General features: G+C 34.8%; 1 protein-coding gene across 2 annotated transcripts in view; it reads right to left on the bottom strand.

Moving 5' to 3' along the window:
* Positions 1-19,948, bottom strand: part of LOC135202472 (uncharacterized) — a 200,741-nt gene that overhangs the window by 40,105 nt on the left and 140,688 nt on the right. The window lies entirely within an intron of this gene.

Here is a 19,948-nt window from a genome sequence, read left to right as displayed (position 1 = left end):
AGGATACTCCTGCTCGGGTTTTTATTTCGCTTTCATAGTGATAAGTAGAGCACTGAAGACTCAATGCCATCTCAGTGCTCACTGCATGAATAAACTTAAGAGGAAATCAAGTCTTTTTAACATTAATTCGTTTACGGGGAAATCAAGTCTTTTTAACATGAATTCATTTAGAGGAAATCAGGTCTTTTTAACATGAATTCACTTATGAGGAAATCAAGTCTTTTTAACATGAATTCGTTTAGAGGAAATCAAGTCTTTTAACATGAATTCATTTAAAGGAAATCAAGTCTCTTTAACATGAATTCATTTGCGAGTAAATCAAGTCTTTTTAACATGAATTTATTTATGAGAAAATCAAGTCTTTTTAGCATGAATTCATTTAGAGGAAATCGAGTCTTTTAACATGAATTGATTTAGAGAAAATCAAGTCTCTTTAACATGAATTCCTTTAGAGGAAATTGAGTCTTTTTAACATGAATTCATGGAAGAGTTAATAGTCTTTTTAATGTGAATTCATTTAGAGGAAATAAAGTCTTTTTAACATGAATTCATCTATGAGGAAATCAAGTCTTTTTAACATGAATTCATTTAAAGGAAATCAAGTCTTTTTAACATGAATTAATTTAGAGGAAATCAAGTCTTTTTACATTGAATTCATCTATGAGGAAATAACGTCTTTTTAACATGAATTGATTTAGAGGAAATCAAGTCTTTTTAACATAAATTCATTTAGAGGAAATAAAGTCTTTTTAACATTTATGAGGAATTCAAGTCTTTTTAACATGAATTTATTTAAGAGGAAATCAAGTCTATTTAACGTGAATTCTCTTAGAGGAAATCAAGTCTTTTTAATGTGAACTAATTTAGAGGAAATCAAGTCTTTTTAACATTAATTCATTTAAGAGCAAATAAAGTCTTTTTAACATGAATTAATTTAAGAGGAAATAAAGTCTTTTTAACGTGATTTGATTTATGAGGAAATGAAGTCTTTATAACATGAATTCTCTTAGAGGAAATCAAGTCTTTTTAACATGAATTCTTTTAGAGGAAATCAAGTCTTTTTAACATGAATTCTTTTAGAGGAAATCAAGTCTTTTTAACATGAACTGATTTAGAGGAAATCGAGTCTTTTTAACATGAATTCATTTAGAGGAAATCGAGTCTATTTAACGCGAATTGATTTAGTGGAAATTAAGTCTTTTTAACGTGAATTCTTTTATAAGAAATCAAGTCTTTTTAACATGAATTGATTTAGAGGAAATCAAGTCTTTTTAACGTGAATTAATTTAGAGGAAATAGAGTCTTTTTAACATGAATTCATTTCAAGGAAATAAAGTCTTTTTATCATGAATTCATTTATGAGGAAATCGAGTCTTTTTAACATGAATTCATTTAGAGGAAATCAAGTCTTTTTAACATGAATTCATTTAGAGGAAATCAAGTCTTTTTAACATGAATTGATTTAGAAGAAATCAAGTCTTTTTAACATGAATTGATTTAGAGGAAATCGAGTCTTTTTTAACATGAATTCTTTTAGAGGAAATCAAGTCTTTTTAACATTAATTCATTTAGAGGAAATCAAGTCTTTTTAACATGAATTGATTTAGAGGAAATCGAGTCTTTTTAACGTGAATTCTTTTAGAGGAAATAGAAGTTCTTTTTTAGAATTGGAAATTTAGAGAAATCAAGTTTTTAACATGAATTGATTTAGAGGAAATCGAGTCTTTTTAACATGAATTCATTTAGAGGAAATCAAGTCTTTTTAACATGAATTCATTTAGAGGAAACCAAGTCCTTTTAACATGAGTTGATTTAGAGGAAATCGAGTCTTTTTAACATGAATTCTTTTAGAGGAAATAAAGTTTTTAACATGAATTAATTTAGAGGAAATCAAGTTTATTTAATGTGAATTGATTTAGAGGAAATCAAGTCTTTTTAACATGAATTGATTTAGAGGAAATAGAGTCTTTTTAACATGAATTGATTTAGAGGAAACAGAGTTTTTTTAACATGACTTCTTTTAGAGGAAATCAAGTCTTTTTAACATAAATTCATTTAGAGGAAATCGAGTCTTTTGCATGAATCATTTTTAGAGGAAATCGAGTCTTTTAACATAAACATTAGAGGGAAATCAAGTCTTTTTAACATGAATTGTTTAGAGGGAAATCGAGTAGTCTTTTTAACAGAATATTTAGAGGAAATCAATCTTTTTAACATGAAATTGATTTAGAGGAATGAATCTTTTTAAAATGAATTCATTAGAGGAATCGAGTCTTTGTAACTGACTCATTTAGAGGAAATCAAGTCTTTACCATTATTTTTTTTTTTTTTTTCATTTAGAGGAAATCGAGGTTTTAACATGAATTCATTTAAAGGAATAGAGTCTTTTAACGTGAATTGATTTAGAGGAATAGGGGAAGTTTTTCCCCCCCCCCCCCCCCCCCCCTTTTTTTTTTTTTTAACTGAATGTTTAGAGGAAATCAAGTCTTTTAACATGAATTGATTTAGAGGAAGTCGAGTCTTGTTAACATGGAAATTCATTAGAGGAAGGAAAAATTCAAGGTTTCTTTTTAATCATAATTGATTTAGAGGAAATCGAGTTCTTTTTAACATGAATTCATTTAGAGGAAAAACAAGTTTTCTTTTTAACATGAATTTCATTTAGAGGAAATCGGAGTCTTTTTTTAAACATGAATTCATTTTTTAGAGGAAAAATCGAAGGTCTTTTTTAACATGAAATTCATAGAGGAAAATCGAAGTCCTCTTTTTTTTTTTTTTAACATGAAAATGGAATTTATTAGAGAAATCGAGTTTTTTAACTGAAATTCACAATAAATTGATTTTAGAAAAGAAATCTTTTTTTTAACATGAATTGATTAGAGGCAAATCGAGTTCTCTTTTAACATGGAAATTGATTTAGAGGAAATTCGAGTCTTTTTTTTTAACATGAATTTCATTTAGAGGAAATCGAGTCTTTTTAACATGAAATTGATTTAGAGGAAATCGGAAGTTTATTTCTAAACATGAATGATTTAGAGGATAAATCGAGTCTTTTTAACCATGAATTGATTTAGAAGAAAATCGAGTCTTTTTGTTAACATTTGAAATGATTTATTAGAGGAAATAGAGTCTTTTTAACATTAATTGATTTATTTAGAGGAAATCGAGTCTTTTTGTTAACATGAATTTCATTTAGAGGAAAATCGAAGTCTTTTTAACATGATTGATTTAGAGGAATCGAGTTCTTTTTAACGAAAATTTCATTTTAAAGGAATAGAGTCTTTTTAACTGAATGATCGAGGAAATACTTTGTTTTTAACATGAATTGATTTAGAGGAAATCGAGTGGGTTTTTTAACATGAATTTGGATTTAGAGGAAGTCGAAAGTCTTTTTAACATTGAATTCATTTAGAGAAATCGAGTTCTTTTTTCTTTTTAACATGGAAATTCATCTTTTAGAAGATTTTTAGAGAAATCAATCTTTTTAACATGAATTCATTTTAGAGGAAATCGAGGGTCTTTTTAACATTGAATTCATTAAAAGGAAAAGGTAGGAGTCTTTTAACTGAATGATTTAGAGGAAATCAGTTCTTTTAAACATAAACATTTTTTTTTTTTTTAGAGGAAATCAAGTCTTTTTAACATGAATTGATTTAGAGGAAGTCGAGTCTTTTTAACATGAATTGACTTAGAGGAAATCAAGTCTTTTTAACATAAATTGATTTAGAGGAAATCAATTCTTTTTAACATGAATTCATTTAGAGGAAATCAAGTCTTTTTAACATGAATTCATTTAGAGGAAATCGAGTCTTTTTAAAATGAATTCATTTAGAGGAAATCGAGTCTTTTTAACATAAATTCATTTAGAGGAAATCAAGTCCTTCTAACATGAATTGATTATGAGGAAATCGAGTCTTTTTAACATGAATTGATTTAGAGGAAATCAAGCCTTTTTAACATGAATTGATTTAGAGGAAATCAAGTCTTTTTAACATGAATTGTTTTAGAGGAAATCAAGTCTTTTTAACATGAATTCTTTTAGAGGAAGTCAAGTCTTTTTAACATGAATTCTTTTAGAGGAAATCAAGTCTTTTTTAACGTGAATTGATTTAGAGGAAATCGAGTCTTTTTAACATGAATTCATTTAGAGGAAATCAAGTCTTTTTAACGTGATTGATTTAGAAGAAATCAAGTCTTTTTAACGTGAATTCTTTTAGAGGAAATCAAGTCCTGTTAACGTGAATTGATTTAGAGAAATCGAAGTAACAATGAAGTCAAAGAATTTTTTATTTTAGGAAATCGTTTGTTTTTTAACATGAATTCATTTAGAGGAAATCGAGCCTTTTTAACATGAATTCATTTAGAAGAAATCAAGTCTTTTGAACTTGAATTGATTTAGAGGAAATCGAGTCTTTTTAACGTGAATTCATTTAACGTGAATTCATTTAGAGGAAATCAAGTCTTTTTAACATGAATTGATTTAGAGGAAATCGAGTCTTTTTAACGTGAATTCATTTAGAGGAAATCAAGTCTTTTTAACATGAATTGATTTAGAGGAAATCGAGTCTTTTTAACATGAATTGATTTAGAGGAAATCGAGTCTTTTTAAAATGAATTGATTTAGAGGATATCGAGTCTTTTTAACATGAATTGATTTAGAAGAAATCGAGTCTTTTTAACCTGAATTGATTTAGAGGAAATCGAGTCTTTTTAACATGAATTGATTTAAAGGAAATCGAGTCTTTTTAACATGAATTGATTTAGAGGAAATCGAGTCTTTTTAACATGAATTCATTTAGAGGAAATCGAGTCTTTTTAACATGAATTCATTTAGAGGAAATCGAGTCTTTTTAACATGAATTGATTTAGATGAGATTAAGTCTTTTTAACATGAATTCATTTAGAGGAAATCAAGTCTTTTTAACAGTGTTATGCCACTAATTACAAAATTGGTGATGCTCTGATCAGGAATTTAAAATAGAGTTTCGCTACGAGAGCCTTAAAAAGTACAATGAATAACACAAACTCACACGTAAAAAACAAGTACATGAGATATAAGAATATAAGATTTATGCCAAAGGACAAACACTGGGACCTATGATGTTATTCATATTCAGCGCTGGAAGCAAAATTGAGAGTAAAGGACGGTTGAAAGGTATAACAGGAGGAAAACCTCTCAGTTGCACTATGAAACAGTTGTTAAGAGAGGGTGGACAGTAAGATGGAGGAAAGAGAATATGAAAGGAGGTAACAAATTCATGAAAGAGAAGCAGTGAGTTAGAATTAATCTGATATTGCTATAAGTGACAATTATCTTCTCTCCGTTCTCGTCAGACAAGAGAGACGCTACAAGGATTTATTAAATGAGGTCGAAAGTCTCAATGGCTTTCTCGGAAAACAGAACGCAGTCAAAACTACTTCTGTTACGGTTTTCCAGTTCTATGCGTAAATACGATTTGAATAAGAGGCTCAAGGAAATTATATGAATACATCACACTGCCATTCTCGGTTCCCTTTAATTCAGGGAAAAGATCCTGAAAAAAGCAAGGCAGACTCAGCATCAACTGAAGGTCATTTTAGCTACATGTTGTTGTCATTTGAACTGAGTCTTATTTATGGATGATTATGAATTTTCCGATTTATTTTTCATGATAAACTGAAAGGAATTGAACTAATATAGAATCTAGGCCAGAGGCCAAGAACAGGGATCTATGAGTGCATTCAACGGAAAATGACAGTAAAAGGTCTGAAAGGTGTAACTGGAGGAAAACCTCAAAGCACTTGCACTATGAAACAATTGTTAGAAGAGGAGGGTGAGTAAGATTAAAGAAAGAGATGAAAGAAGGTACAGTAAAAGGGACGAAAGTGGCCGAAAACACGCTTCAAAGAACCTTAATTAATGCCTACAGTGCACCGCATGAGGGGCACTGTCGACACTAGCACCATACGGGGGCTAAACTGACAGGGTAATAGAAAATTTACTTCTGGACGTACGCGCGCTTCATTATATTGACTTTTTAAGGCAGTTTTAGTCTTATTTGCTTTCATCATGAAATCCCCATTCCAAATTCTCGTGATCAAAGCATCAACATTTTTGTAATTAGTGCCATAAAGCTGTAATCACGACTATATTTTTCCTAAATGAATTCAGTTTTTCATAAACTCACAAGTGAATTAGTTTTCGCTTTGCAAAAAATGGGCGCATTTTTTCAACAGAGAAAATAGATATTCGAAATGACTTTTATATTCATCATTTATTTTAACCGTAAGTGAACTGTAAGTACAGGTACTTTTCATAAGTTCAGTTGTCATATATTGAGGATTATTAATTTTACGACTGCATACTTTTGTGTGTGTGTGTGAATGAGGGCTCCACTAAATGTTCGAGCAACTGGGCTGCCTCAGTAATCCCGAATGGTTGTTTTTGTCCCTCTTCCAAACCAATGACCATCAAGCAAAGGACTTTGGCGCAAGCGCCTAGCCAAGTCCCTCTACTTAGGTGGCTGGACAAATCACAATAGGTAAAAACTACACCAAGACTGACTTGGATTATTTTTATATCTATAGCTTTCTGATTTCAAAACTAGGGTTATAGCTTGACATGCATAATAATAATCATCATCCTTTACCTTGCTAATAGTTCCCCAACTACTTTTCTTTCGAAGGGAGGTTCATTAACCTTTAACTGATCAGTCTTCCTCTAAAATGGTCTGCCCACATTAGCGGGCATGCCCGTCGGGCACTTCAAGCTGTTTATATTTCCTCTCGCTTCTGAAACATTGTTGCCAGACAATCGCATCGTTCTGGCTCCATACTCGGTCGGTCAGTACAGTGGAATGGGTTATGGGAACAGTGTTTGCCCGCCGGGCAGTGCCCACTATTGTGGACAGGGCGTATGAGTTTACAATGTGCCCCAAAGGGTAAAACGTTGGCCTGCAATAAGCTAAAATGCAAGGTAACTTCACTTCGTGCATTAGCTAAACCTTTACATTTTTTTAAAATCAAATTTTGAAATGAGAGCAATTGTACATTTGTTTCTACTGTCTGTACATCTTTTAACTTGGGAATACGTTAATAATTCCACACATATTTTTCCTTCTATATTTTTCACGGAATTAACGCAGCCAACTCGTCGCTCGTGATAGGATTACGGCGAGTAAAATTACGTTAACTGAAATATAAAATGCGTCCAATATTTTTGAAAATGACATCTATTACATTTTGAAATGTTATTTATACCCTCTGGAAATTTTATTTTTTCTGCTAAAAAATTGGTTTGGTAGATTTTGACGTTTTATTCAGAACACTGCCAAATTCGTTGTCCTCATCACCATCATGGAATTAGCTTCATCGAAAAAATCGGGTCCGGAAAAGGACGCGTTCACTTTATTCATCGATGAACTGTGATGATAATTGCAGTATATGGGATTCATCACTCATCGTCTAACCACTGATGAATTTAGAGAAATTATCACTAAGAGGAACTGGCCTCTTATGAGGATGTTCTGTTTATGCGGTGTGGCTTAAGGTAACCCTATAAATAAATGAACTATTTACTAGTGTCTTTTTGGACAAATTTTTCTAATGTTATTTATATAACGATCGAAGTCACTTAAACCTGATTTCAAAAGTCCATAATTAGCATTTGATGTATATAAAAGATTTGTACGTATACGCCGCTCTTGATTTTTCATCCAACATTCTAAAACATTTTTCTTATTCATCTCTTAATCTCCATTTACACTTCAATCGCATCTAGTGGTCGTACCCCCCACCCCCCCCCCCCCCCCCCCCCACAACCTCTCCCCCGTCACTTAAAGCTTAAAAGACAAATATCGGAAAACTCCTCTCTCGCCATGACAACATTTTTACAAAGCTAAATTAAACCCCGTTTAAAATCGCGAGGTGATGGGAGTTTCTGAGAAAGGAGGCCGAGTGCCTCTGAGAGAGAGAGAGAGAGAGAGAGAGAGAGAGAGAGAGAGAGAGAGAGAGAGAGAGAGAACAATCTATCAAAAATGGGTTAAAATTATAAATTCCTCGAGATTCTGTTTTATTTTTTCATGCTTTTTTATTACACTAAAACATTTTAATACATAATGTAATATGTAAATAGTTTCATGCTCTGTTATTTCATTAACCTAATGTAATAACATGTACATAATGTAATCAAATAATGTAAGGAAGCGATTAATTGTTATCGTTACAGGTTATTTTCAATGTTCAATGCTCTCATAAAATTATTCAAAAAGGGATTTTTTTGACCGAGCCTACGAATGTTCCTTTTCAAGCTCAGTCAATAATGGATAATGGTTCTGCCCCTCCCTCTTGTATCAACGTGTGCTCCCTGTTTCCCTACAATTCGACTCATAAGGGTTCTTGGCATTCCTCGCTAAGCAAATTACAATTCAAGTATAATTATTCATAGGGAATATGCCCAAAATCATCATGATGTTCGCTGTCTTTGCCCTCAAGACATATTCTTTATAATCTTATCTTTCTTTGGTTCTTTCGTCCATGTATTTTCCGAGTGACTTTTATATTCGTTTTCTTCATTTTGGATCTTCAGTCATATGGTTTCACTGCTATTCCTACATTTTTCTACATTTACTGTATCATAAAGGGTATAGCAAAACAGGTGCATTATATAAGTTACCTTCTCTTATTGAATTTGTAAGTTACCTTCTCTAATAGGTTATCTTATATAAATGTAAACATTTAAACGCGATCATCTATATTTACAAAGCTTAGCGTGCGTTTATCTTTGTATCCATCTGACAAACGATATATAGAAATGAATTTGTGATTTTTACATCGATCCTTGGTCACCGTCAACCTGCAGCGGACTTCTCCTTGTCGAGCGAAATAAACACCACTTCTTTTCTACAGAGCTCCGACGTCCATCAAACGAAGACCTTGGAAACTTCAGACAGCCGGTCCGTAAAGAGATGCATGGAGAGTTCCCTGTTTACGTCACATGTTGTCCGACTTTAAATGCCATGAGGTCATTTTGGCACGCGAAGGCAACGAGTCTCTTTACCAATCCCAGCACGCGCACACACACGCACGCACACACACACACACACACACACACACACATATATATATATATATATATATATATATATATATATATATATATATATATATGACTGGGAAAATTGTTCTGTTACAGCAGAATTCCATCTGATAAAATGAGCCCATAAAAACGGCAAAACACAGAAAGTACTCACTCTATTTCAGAGACTGCACTGTCTCTCTCTTCAGGTAGGTAATGAATGAGAAAAGTTACAGAAAAAGTTGTATTTATATCAAGAGATCCATCCACAGGTAAGCCGTTTGACTAAGTGACCCCGTTGATAACTTAAGAGTTGGTTGGGGGAAGATTTTATATATATATATATATATATATGTAATATATATATAATATATATATATATATATAATATATATATATATATATATATATATATATATATATATATATACGTGTGTGTGATAAGAAGAACAAGACTGAAAGATGGTGATGTACAGCTTTATTCATTCCTTGCAAAGCTTCATCATCACGTTAAAAATAAATGACGAAAAATTTGAATCGATACAAAAATTACTCTGGTAAATAAAAAATCTAATTAAACCAAAGCAAACCTGTAACCTAAAAATATACGAATAGCGAGAGACCAATGCGTGGACACCAGGAACGAAGAATGACTGATACTTCACCAAACTGGAGAATATAATGTAGAGCTTTATTCACACTTGTCACTCACTACCTTTTCTACGTAGGATGAAACCACAAGGCACTGGAGGCCTCTCTCAACCAGTGCTATTAGAACTGGATTCCTCTTAAACTCTTCAATCAGAGGGGAAATAGAGAAGACGTTTAGAATATGGGAAAGTTATACCATGGTTACAGCGGGATAAATTTCACGTTTAATAGTTACTCTCTAGATATGAGTTGGGGGGAAACATGGAATCGATATTAAGACGGTATTTGAATGGATTGAATTGGAATTGAAATATAGTAAATTTTAGGCTAAAGTTTACCAAGCACTGGGACCTATGAGGTCATTCAGCGCTGAAAGAACAATTGAGAGTAAAAGGTTTTAAAGATGTAATAGGAGGAAAATCTCGCGGCAGCACAAAAAAAAAGCAGAGGATGGAAGAAAAAGAATATGAATGGAGGTACAGTAAAATGAATAAAAGGGGTTGCAGCTAGGGGGCGAAGGGACACTGCAAAGATCCTTTATGTAATGCCTACAGTGCATCGCGTGAGGTGAACAGATGGCACTACTCCGTTACGGGTTTGAACAGTTTGCAGATCCTATTATTTTTTGGCATTTTAAATTGTACCTAAATAATTTTCGTAACAGTGCATAACTGGATACGAGTAATTTGATTGAAACCTCTCATTAACTTTATGGAAATGATTTTCGTGGCAATGCATTAATAACTGGAAAATTGTCAGTGTGAATGATATCTCAATCCCACTCATTAAATTGGCTAAAATGATTTCCATAATAGTAATTAAACGCCCTCAATAAAGTACATTGATTGGGATACGTAGACTGGCATCACAATATCTATGACCACCGACAGGGACAACATAAATCTGAATAACGTCGATTTAAAGAAATGTGTCTCCTTCAAGTGAAATGTCACGGGGAATCGTTGCCGGTTAAAAACTTTCATAGTTTTTCCGGTGTCAATCATTTTATCTCCATTGACGGAGCCGTCGAAACGCTGCTTCATTTCCATAATTATATCTTAGTTTAACCAGACCACTGAGCTGATTAGCAGCTCTCCTAGGGCTGGCCCGAAAGATTAGATATTTTTACGGGGCTAGGAACCAATAAGTCACCTAGCAACTGGACCTACATCTTGTTGTGGGATTCGAACCACATTATATTGAGTAATTAATTTCTATCACCAGAAATAAATTCCTCTGATTCCGCGTTGGCCGAGCAGAGAATCGAACTTCGGACCACCTGATTGGTAGCCGAGCGCAAAAACCACTCGTTCAACGAGGAACTGGTTCATCTCCATAAAATTCGTTTCCTTCCTAAGCCAAAGTTATTATCCTTTCGGTCGCTTCCTTATTCACAAATGAACTCAAGAGGGAAGAAAGAAAAAACACACACAGACACACGTGAATGGGGTTATTCGACGTAAGCATACACAGATAGTACTCAATACCTATTGCGTTCGTCCCCATAGGAGAATAGCATCGTCATTGCACCTCACGTGGTCTACTGTAGGCATTACTAAAGGATGCCTGTGGCGTCCCTTCAGCCGCTCGCCGCCGCCCCCCCCTCCCCCAACCCCTTTTCGCCTTTTACTTTACCTTCATTCCAGCTTTCTGTCTTCAATCTTGCTGACCAGCCTCTCCAACTAATACTTCTCAGGAATGCAACTGCGGTGTTTTTTTTCCCAGGTCCATATTGAGATCATTGTATTTCATCTGCTTTTTTTTTACTGGGTCTCTTTACCTTGTTCTCAAACAATCCAACTCCATCTTTTCACACTCTTAAATTACTGAATGGCTAAATAGTGGACCAGTATTTTGCTTGACAACTAAAATGTCGCTGGTGGGAAAAGGGTGGGTGGGGGGTGGGGGGATAGAATCCCCAGTTCTGGAGTGAAATTTGGGGTACGACATGAAGCGGGCAGATAGACACGAAAGCCTTAACATAATGGCCCCTACTATTTGCGGCCGTATGAAAATGCAAGGAGTAAATTATTCTCCTGTCATCGTTAGTGACAACACTTCCCTAAATCCTATAAGCAGGAAACCAATCTCACCGGAATCCCTTATGTAAAAATACATTCCAAATGTCCAGAAAATCATTTTTGATAATTACCTGCAGGAGACGTATCACACCCCACCAAAAAATAAATAAATAAAATAATAAATAATAAAAAAAAAAACATGTCGTAAGGCAGAGCCAGTAAATACAGTGTAGATTAATGGACGCGTCGCTTTTATAATGAGTGTTGTCACTTTGTCCCTACTTTAAAAATTAACGTGAGAATGATTGTCTTGTCATTTATCTTGACGCACCTATGAATATATACTACATAACGTGTGCACGGTTTCCTTGTATATCTTTGTTCGCGAATCTTCGCAAATGTATATTGATAAATTGTGATTTTCTATTTTATTAAAAAGACGAATGGTTCAGGGTAATAGATGTATACATCCAAATATAACCATACAAATGGTTATTGCTCCAGCGTTACACAGTAAAGGAATTGTAGCTTGTGCTAAAAGGACTCGACTTTGGGAATGTATATCACCTTTAGAAAAATACGGTAACTTATGCTGAAGGATATAGAAAGATATGCCAGCCACTTGAGAATTAGACACAGAACAAAACATACTTTCTCTCAGGAGCAAAGAAATGAACTGCCTTTATTAAAGTAAGGCTGGCCTGCTGGGAGACTTTTAAAAAGGAATATAATGAAAAAAAGTGAGCACAATATCAAACAGAATGAGTCCCTAAGTATATATCTATACATACAGAAGGCAACCTGTGAAAATTAAGCTACAAAAAAGAAATTTTTTTTGTAATGAATATTGAAAATAATATAAAATATAAATAGCAAGTCACTCCGCGTCGAAAGTCCTGTTGCACGCGGAAATACATATACAGAAAAGTTACACTTCTCAAAAAAAAAAAAATAAAAATAAAAAATAAAAACGTTGGAAAGCTCACGAACAAAACGCTGAAACATGAAAAGGCCAAGATGGAATGGATTCAAGGGTTTCATTGGAAAAAAAAAAATCGAAAAAATACAAAAGGTTAAAAAATGAAAGGATTGGAATAAAGGAGCTCTCGGCTGGTGGGATTTTTTTTTTCAGTCGGCTCGAGGGCAAAAAATGTCTCGCCAATAAAAGAGCGGATTGGGAGGTAGCTATGCAATCTCCGGTATATATTTGTTTGTCTTTCCGTAAGGTATCTCGGCCCGATATGAGAATAATACAAATATCCTTTCGAGAATGTGCAGTGCATGTTATAGCCAATCAATCGAGTCTTCTTTATATAAGATTGAAAACATGAAATGGCTTGAGGAAAAATAAAAGCGAATTTGAGTTAATATACCTGACATGTGCGTCGGCATGGAGGCCAAAACGCTGCGAGAAAAAAGAAAACATTTCAAATTATATTTAATCATATTTAATGAATGAAAGCTAAGAAGAAAAAACAAATAAGATTAGTCATGTTTCCCGCGGGTGACATCATAAGCTCTGCGCAGACGACGTTTAATAAAATCGCTTGAAATAGCAAGAGAGCAACAGCATAACTGCTCTTCAAAATTGCATTACGCTGAGGACATGAAATTCCATCAGGCTTCCGAAGGGTTGTAATTACTTGAGGCAAATGAATTTACGCCCAGCAAGCTCCTCTCCCGGTTGCTTCCGTATAAGGAGAGATCAGATTCATTTTGAAAGAGCATTCCCACACCATACATGGAATGGAGACAATTTGGAATGCGATTCCTAATTCACAGGTAGCGGATCTGCCGATACTGCGATCGATCCGAGACCTTACCTGCTTCAATTCCATTTCACCATTATTCAAATATGATCAACACTTTTCAAATGAGAGAAACAGAATAATGGTCAGGAAGGAGACCGGCTTACTTGTTAAATGTTTCGGTAGCATTTATAAGTAATTTGATCCAAGAGTCTTCTTTACAAAAATAAAAAAAGATATTTATATTCTTAATATTCTAACATTACTGAATATGAGAACTTTTGAGCTACATTATTATTTATCAGCACGGGAAAGGTATTCGGTAAGCTAAGCAATGAAACTCACAATACTATTCCAGCCACCCAGGCAACCATTATGAGACCAAAAGTGTGGTCTTGTCCTCCTGACCAGCCAAAGTGAGACTGACACGCTCTCAGCTTCTAAGAACTGAATAAGAAATTGGAAAGTTTCTGATCTACCGTTGAGTGATTGGAAGCAACCAATGGTTAAACAAAAACGTGACCCAAGCCCCCAGGGAATGAACATGCCGTCTAAGATGTCTCAGTCCGACAAGCATCAAACCTGAAGCTGAAAAAACTGGCCCCAGCACCAGTGTTATACAGAACACGCAGTCCAAGCGTCACAAGCACCAAACATTTTTTTTCCATAACTTTACATAGACAGAATGTTAGAGATGCTGATTGAATGGGTATGAGATACTTTGCCTAGTTTTGCTATTTGGTATTATGACAGTATAAAGGTCCTCACTCTTTTGGAAACGGGTAGCTCGTGGCCAAAGGGTCCACAGTGAAGACGCAATATCCGCCTGGATAGGAATTACCGTGAAACTAAAAAGTCAGCCCCAGGAGTCACCATGAGACTAAATACCCAAATACCCAATCCAATGCTTCCAAGCATCAAATAACAAGCAAAATGCAGCCCAAGTACCCCCAACAAAATGTTAGACCAAAAACGAGACCTCAGTCTCCCATGATTACAAATTGAGATATCTACTCTACAGAGTCCAGCCCTCCATAGCAGCTAACATGAAACCTAAGACAGTCTCTCAGATCCAAGTAGGACTGAAAAAATAAAAAGTCCATCCAAGTAGGACTGAAAAAAAAAGTCTTAACTTTCCAAGTACCCTAGGCAAGACTGAATGCTATCTAGCCTTCCCTAGGCTCCACAAGAGACTGAAAATGTCATTTCCAAAAGCAGACATTTAAAACTATGAAAAGCCCAAGAGAAAGATAATTGCATGGTATGGTGGATAGCGTCGCGAATGCTACTCCGATGTCGCGGGTTCGCGTCTCCCCCGGTCAATGAAAAATCATTGGCCCTGTATTATGAGCAGTTACTGCTGCAGTGTGGGGTCTGCGGAGGGAGGTTGAAGCCAACACTCTTTAGAAGCTTGAATTTCACGCCAATGGCCCCTTCGGCGTGCTTGTTCCATGTGAATAAGCTTCACCTAATGAAATAATAAATGATAAAATAATAACGATAAAAGACGCGAGGGAATGGCTATTATTTATAAAGAGTGACACTACCTACGCCCTTCTGTCTTCTCTCGCAAATGACGGATTATAATAAAGAGGGCAATTGCAACACAGTTGCAACTTAATCTTCATTGCGTGTAATATCTGCATGTTAATAATCAGTCTGATGCTTTCCATATCTTTTCCGAGTGACGTAGTATTTGCTTCTCTGAGAATGCTCGGTAATGCTTTGTATCATTTTCCCCACTTTTTGATATTCAGATCATTTCATTTCATTTTTTTCATGACATATTCACCCATTCGTTGCGTAGTGCAGAGATAGTTTGTATCCATTTCACGGAAATAAATAAATCAGTTTTCGACATTCAATCGACGGCTCTACGAGATGAGTTATCCCAAAACGTTATATTTTTTTTTCATCAATTTCAAATTCGTTTAACTGAATATCTCATTTTTTCCCTCTCTTCCATTTTGTCAAGTGCAAGTTTTCATTAGATTTCTATGTCGAAAGAGCTGCCAGTTTCCTACGTGATTTTGCCATAAAACCTCATTGTAAAATGTGATATCCTTATATACAAACTAACGTTGTGATTTTTCTTGGCAAAATTTTTCGAAACATAGCAAACCCTTTACATACAGGAATGAAGATAAAAAAGAAGGCATTTTAGACATCTGCACTGTGCCTTTTAATTTTATCTATATTTGGAATTTAATATAAGATATTTCTACGTAATTTTCGTAAGATAGTTGAGTATACAGGCCATTTAGAATCCAGTACAAACAACACTTTTCTTCCTTTGTTCGCGGAACGTAATTATTCATATTATACTATACTTGTTTTCAATTTTATTTCACAGTTACAAGAAGTCACTTATAATTACTACTATAGTGATTTATCTTATAATAAACATAACCATCACATCATAATGATAATTATTCATAATGCAATCATTTTCTTAATTTATTCTTATGTCAAACATAGCTTTATTATTATTATGATTATTATAATATTATTATTACACCTCTGGCTTGAAAGATATCCGCTTTCACCTCAAAATAAAATAACAAATAACGAGAGCGCTTCTGACCATGACAACCAATATTTTATATATTGAAACTGCATCTAGTTTAATATCATGAATTGCATAAATTTATTTTTTTTACCGAAATATGCCAGAATGTTTTTTTATATGCAAGAAAAATACTCATCAAAAAGAGGTTTTTGGAATTGCTTCCATTTAAACTTTTCATTTCGCTTGGCCCTTAAATTATACATTCCTGGACATACCGTTTCTTTCTCACTACTTTTTATAGCGTGGAATATACCGACATGTGTAAAATATTTAGATGGTAGTCTTTTTAATGTGAGTATATAAATATAATATATATATATATATATGTACACACACACACATATATATATATATATATATATATATATATATATATATATATATAACAGAACGCTTGGTTTTGATTGATTGATTGAACACAGACTTTAGGCCAAAGGCCAAGCACTGTGACCTATGAGGTCATTCAGCGCTTTAACGGAAACTGACAGCAAAAGGTTTGAAAGGTTAACAGGAGGAAAACCACAATGCTGCACTATGAATCATTTGTTAGGAGAGGGTGGAGAGCAAGATGAAAGAGAATATGAAAGAGTGTACAGTAAAAGGAACGAAAGGGTTGCAGCTAGGGGCCCAAGGCACGCTGCAAAAAACATTAAATAATGCCTACATGCACCGCATTAGTCACTGAAGGCACTATCCCCCACGGAGGAAACGCTTGGTTTTGAACAACTGTTATTTTTCCTGTGGCATCCGCATATATATATATATATATATATATACTATATATATTATATATATATATATATATATGTATATATGTATATATATGATATATATATATATATATATATAGATATATATATATATATATATTCTCTCCCTCCTTTTAACTGTATTTCAAGTACTTACCATTATTCTCAAGAGAGACATATGCATGGATTTTAATGTTAAGGAATGTATTTGAAAGATGAGGGGAAAAGGGAGGGGGCGGGTGCTTCCCAAGGATTCGTTGAATTTGACCTGTCACCAATGAGGGTAGGACCCCCTCCTCCAAACATTCTGTCAGGTGCAGCCATTTGTTTTCTAGCCGTTTGTATGTTAGCATCTACTGTCCTGCTATCATACATATTATGAATTTCTACCACTCGTAAAATCTCTCTCTCTCTCTCTCTCTCTCTCTCTCTCTCTCTCTCTCTCTCTTATAAGAACAATAAGAGGTGCCAATGTAGACCTTATCCGGAGTTGGGTAACTGAAGAGCTAAACTGGGCACCTGCAAGATGCATTTTAGTGTGTGGTATCTACGATGTCTTGGATGATACATCATCATCAAACGTCCTGGATAACTTAAGTAGTCTCGTTATGGAGCTTAAGAACGTTAATGAAAATATGGAAATCAACATATGTCAGCTGTTTCCGAACCTTCGCGAAGACGAATATCAGGAATTGATTAACTACCATAATAACCAATTAAGTGAATGGTGTTTAGGCAATGTTATATTAGACATAAACTGTGAGTCGTCTTTCATGCTAGCTACTGGAGAAACAGACGAAATGTGTTTCCACCAGACCAATGAAAACCCCGGAATGTTCTTAAATAGGTGTGGTGCAATTAGACTACTCGAGTCTCTTAGCAAGAAATGCCAGCAGCATTTTAAGCTCTGTGATCATTGGAAGGACGCTAAACGATCACATACGTGAATAGAAACAAAATCAGAACGTCATGCTATTCATCAGCAAGCACGCCCTCCTATCATGAATACACGTAGGGAATCAATTACTGGACAACGATGGAATTCAGGGCAGACCAAAATTCGGGATCGTACTAGCTATAGGGAAGATCAGCGTGGAAGGAATGGAACATTCAAGAAGTATCGTAATGATGATGGCAAAAATGACGTGCAAAATCAATGTTATCAGTCCCGCCCCGGATGTTATAACTGTGGTGAATATAATCACAATCAAAGATCATGTTATTACGACCACAGAACTAGATGCAGTAGCTGCCATGGTTTAGGCCATAAAAGTCGATTATGCCCTCGCTATGATCCATAGGTTAACGACCAGGAAGATGCCACTGCAGAAGGTACAGTGAAGATCACTATCGCAGAGAGGGATGTGGGAAACCTGCTAACTATAGAACATATAAATGTTCAGTCCTTATTATCGAACTTTGATGAACTGGAATTGTTAATAAAAGAAAGAAAAATAGACATTTTATGTATAAAGCTTGCCGCACACTGAGCCCGAACGGACGCGCCCGAACAGAACCGAAACGTCCGATAGAAATCGAAAGCATGCATTCTTACCTGACTGCGCACACTGGGCCAGAACAGAACGGAACTGACGCAGTATTCTTTGAAAGATATTTTTTCTGAAGCGTCGGTGGCGTCTGACAGGCTGCGCATGAGCAGAACGACTGCAGCGGTTGTTTTGGAGAGGGTTGCTGAGGAATTAGTGTGATAGCAACAATTTGGTTTGTGTTTGTTAACTATAATAATTCTTTTCACAAAAGCAATTATTGTGAACATTCATTAAGTGTGTAACAATAAATGTTGTTGAAAGCATGCAAAACAGTGTGCCTACGGAAAGTTATTTTGGTTTATTTTTGTTAACTGTAATAATTGTTTTCACAAAAGGAATTATTGTAAACAATTAATAAAGTGTATAACATTAAATATTATTTGAAATCTAACTTTTTATTACATACCTGAGTGTAACAGCTAGCCGTTCCTCTGTTGAAATACAGCTTCTTAAGTTTGTATCTTGTTTGCATATGTCTGCTTCTATATGTAATAGTAGTTCAAAAAAATTTTCGTAGCTCATACGGAAATATTGGAAGAACTTTATGTTGTCCCGTTTTAAATGTGGGAATAATGTTTTATATTCCCCTTTTCCCTCCCTTGATTGGCATATATTATGTATCTACATAATTTGTCGATTATAATGCAGAACACATGACCTTCTACTACCAACTGGCTGCGTCGGTTCGGTTCTGTGGCTTCTGGCTCAGTGTGCGCGCTGGACGTCGTTTCTGTTCCGTTCTGAGGCTTCGGTGGCTTCGGCGGCGGTTCCGTTCCGGCTCAGTGTGCGGCAAGCTTTAGTGAAACATGGCTAGATGCGGGTATCCGAGACAATTTTGTAAACATTTCAAATTCTAATATCTATCGTTGCGACCAGGGAAGAGGAGGAGGAACTTGTATCTATGTTCGAGATGATTTAAAAGTTAATAGAATGACCCTAAATGTTGATAGAGTAGTAGGAGTGGAGGATGTCTGGATAACTGTACAACATAAAAAGCTCCCATCATTCATTTTAGGGTGTGTTTACTGCCATCCCAAAGCTTTAGTCTCCTCTTTCGACTACATTAAGGCTGTTTTTAAAGTTGTTTCCTTACGTGGAAAGCCAATTTTTATACTACAGGATGTTAATGATGATTTATTATCTGCTAATAGTAAACTAGGTAAAATTGTGCGCCAATTGAACCTACACCAGGCAATTAATAAACCTATAAGAATTACAAGCACAAGTTCATCACTGCTAGATGTTGTCATCACAAACAGACCAGAAATGATTTCCCAAGCTGAAGTAGTTCCTGTCCTGTCGCTGACCATGAGTTGGTAACACTACAAATAGATATTTCAAAACCAAAAAGGCAGCCTGTAACTAGAACATTTCGTAGTTTAAGATACTATAATCAGAAGACGTTCTGTGATAGCCTGTTAAATAGAACCCCTAACCTTAATAAAATTTTAAATACAGACAATGTAAATATTCAAGTTTCTATATTTACTGGTGTTTTTGTTGAGAGTTTAAATGAGTGTGCCCTTTGTGTAACGAAAGTAATTACCCGGCTCCTTGGATAAGCCATGACCTTAAAATACAAATGAAAGAAAGAGACGAATTGCA

The sequence above is a fragment of the Macrobrachium nipponense genome, chromosome 30 (genome assembly GCF_015104395.2).
Source record: "Macrobrachium nipponense isolate FS-2020 chromosome 30, ASM1510439v2, whole genome shotgun sequence".
Classification (NCBI taxonomy): domain Eukaryota; kingdom Metazoa; phylum Arthropoda; class Malacostraca; order Decapoda; family Palaemonidae; genus Macrobrachium; species Macrobrachium nipponense.
Note: the sequence above shows the minus strand (reverse complement) of the source record. Positions and strands in the feature narration are given on the sequence as shown.